At 46.2% G+C, this 2,785-nt stretch overlaps 1 pseudogene; it reads right to left on the minus strand.

Moving 5' to 3' along the window:
* Nucleotides 1-106: 106 nt before the first annotated feature.
* LOC110314903 lies at nt 107-730 on the minus strand (annotated as a pseudogene).
* Nucleotides 731-2,785: the final 2,055 nt, after the last annotated feature.

Below are 2,785 nucleotides of genomic sequence, written 5' to 3' on the forward strand. Positions count from 1 at the left end.
AGGAGTCCATGGCCCCGAGACAGCAATGCAGCACCGTCTAAATGCATTTTCACAGGTATCCTCTGTGAGTCACATGTATCCTCTATGAGTTAGCACCTCAGGATTCTTACATCCTCTGCTTGAGCATCATCTGTAACAACTTTAGGCTTTTCTGCTCCCTCTCCATCTGGCGGATGTCCTCTGGCTCCTGCTGCTACAGAGGCTACTCTGGCATGGGGACAATTCTGTTGGCTCCCATGCTGAGGGTGAGACCATTAAGACCCTGTATCAGTATTTCCCAGGAAGGAGGGTTGGGGGCTGTTTTCCTATGCCCACTCATCCCAGCACTATTCTACACATGGCCCTGACATTGAAGCTGATTCTGAGCTTTGTCACCTGAGGAAAAGCCTCTGACATCCCTTTCAAGCAGGTAAGGTGCCATATGGTCACGGTGCCAGTGTCTCAAATGCCTCAGGAAGACTTTCTTCCTCTGAGGAAAGCCCTGCTTCTCCCAGCACTGCTGCCACAGGGNCTTCTTCGCCTGGTCCTGCTGCTAGAACAGCCCCTCTGACAGAGAGACAGGGGCACCTGAGCAGGGGCTGGGGATGATGTTCAAGATGCTGAGATCCATGCTTAGGTTTTCTGAAGAAGACGCCTGAGGGGCTGTAGAGGCTTCTTGGGAGCTCGTCACAGTGACAATGCATAAGGGCAATGAAATTGACATTGGATCCCATTTCTGCAGTGGATCCATGGGTATCTAGGCTAGTCCACACTGAGCCCTGGCACCAGGAGGAAAAGTTGAAGTGGAGGCTGTGGAATAACTGGGCAAGAGCAAGGAGGGGTGTATGCGGCCAGGAAAATCCAGACTGTTACAAGATATGAGAAGAGAAGAAAAAAGAAAAGAAGAAAGAAAGCTCATTATTTTTCAACTCATTGTCCCTGTCCCTCATCTTCAAAGTGGGGCCANCTCCCAAGCTTCTTATGAGGGTTGCATGAGATGTTACCTGTCCAGAGAGCTTAGCACAGGGCAGTGTACATCAACAGCATCTCTGGCACAGCTGCAGTATTCTCTCTTCTGACAGCTCATGAGGAATGTTGAATCCCATGGATTCTCCCCTCTCTTTCCCCCAACCCAAAGGAAAATTTTCTGCAGTGTATGGACAGTGATAGCCATTCTTCATAGCAATGCTCCCATACANCTGCAGGGCAGAATTTTATGGGCTTTCAAGAAGTTGTAGTCTGGGAAGTCAATGATCTCTGAATTTTCACATTACTGATCATTGGCCCACATACTNAATTTGATGTCTTCAATTTGGTATGGAACCTTCCTTCACCAACCCACCAATTGGCCTGTGAAGACTATTTTGGCCTTCATTTTGGATGACATTCATTTTTGAATTCTTTAACTAAGGCTCATTGTCCTTTCAATTTGTGACTGTGAACTGCTTCCCCAAGGCATGGCTGATTGCTACAAAATGCTGTGTTACCCAAAGGAGTCTCCTCATCCATGGAAAACAAAGGAAGGTGAAATACTGGAAGTAAAACAAAAGAAGGACTGGAAGATCTGCAGATGGGAGGCATCATTGAAGGAGGGGAAAGTCCGGTCATCACTCATGGATAGGAACATAGCAGTCACACCTTTGCCCACAGATAGCAGCAAGTTCGAGGTGACCAAGCAAACAGTGACCCCAGTGACTCCATGTCAGGCAGAGTTGACTTTTCTCCCTGAAAAAGATATGCTCAGTTCCAAGAGCAAACCATGTCGTCTGTGTTTCCCTTTTAATAAAACAAACCTTGGTTGTTTCCTGTCACACTGTGTCTTGCAATCCAGAATAGATGCCAGGGTTAACACAGATCACATCCCTATAACTGGGGAGGTAAAATCCTATGATCATGTAAGGTGAAAGAGAAGTCACACTGAGGTGTAGTGGCATTGATGAGCAGAGCTGCTTTTGTGAAGTGAATTTGGAAAGACAATCACAGAACCATGCANGCTGTGGCAGCAAGCTTCAGGAAGGCTCTCTCACATTGCTAGGGCATGCGAAGACAGCCAAAGAAAGAATCATTCCATGATTGGTAACCTATTCTTGGGGAGACCAAGTTAAGCTAACTTCTGCACGTTAAAATATATCTCTGTGCAAATGCTGCAAGGCAGATCTCAACCANCCAANCTCATGAGCTGGAGATCATAGAGTTACAGCAAGGAGCGAGGTTTAGGGAGTCCGAAAGAAAGGACATGAGGAAGAGACTGGAGAGAGAGAGAGAGAGAGAGAGAGAGAGAGAGAGAGAGAGAGAGAGAGAGAGAGAGACTGACTACTCCAACACTGTCCATTAAAGTAGTAACTACATATACCACTACTCCCTTTAACCTGCTCTAGACAATACTACTCCATGCAGTCAATGAAAAAGGTCCCTGGCCTTGTTGCAGTCACTGTTCCTTCCAGTGCACTGGCAACTGCACACATGATCAGAGGGAGCATGTATAGTTTCATGGTACCTGTTGAGATCAGAGCCACCGCAAAAAGGTTTTCTCTTATANGTCTTCCCTGGCTAAGATCAAGGTCCTCTCCTTAAGATATTCAATATCTTCTGCAACCTTTCTCACTCAAAATGTTCTTTTCTGGTTCTTTTCTGTATGCACTGCTTTCAGAGGAAACCAACTTACTATTCATAGGCCAACTTGTCTTTCTCCAATGTTTTGATATATACATATCTCTATACTGCAAAGGAACCCATCTTACCAGGACTGTGAGGACCCCTCGGTCAGATAGGGAGCCATTCAACAACATATCAATTTGTCAAACCC

This window comes from Mus pahari, unplaced genomic scaffold (genome assembly GCF_900095145.1).
Source record: "Mus pahari unplaced genomic scaffold, PAHARI_EIJ_v1.1 scaffold_15308_1, whole genome shotgun sequence".
Lineage (NCBI taxonomy): Eukaryota > Metazoa > Chordata > Mammalia > Rodentia > Muridae > Mus > Mus pahari.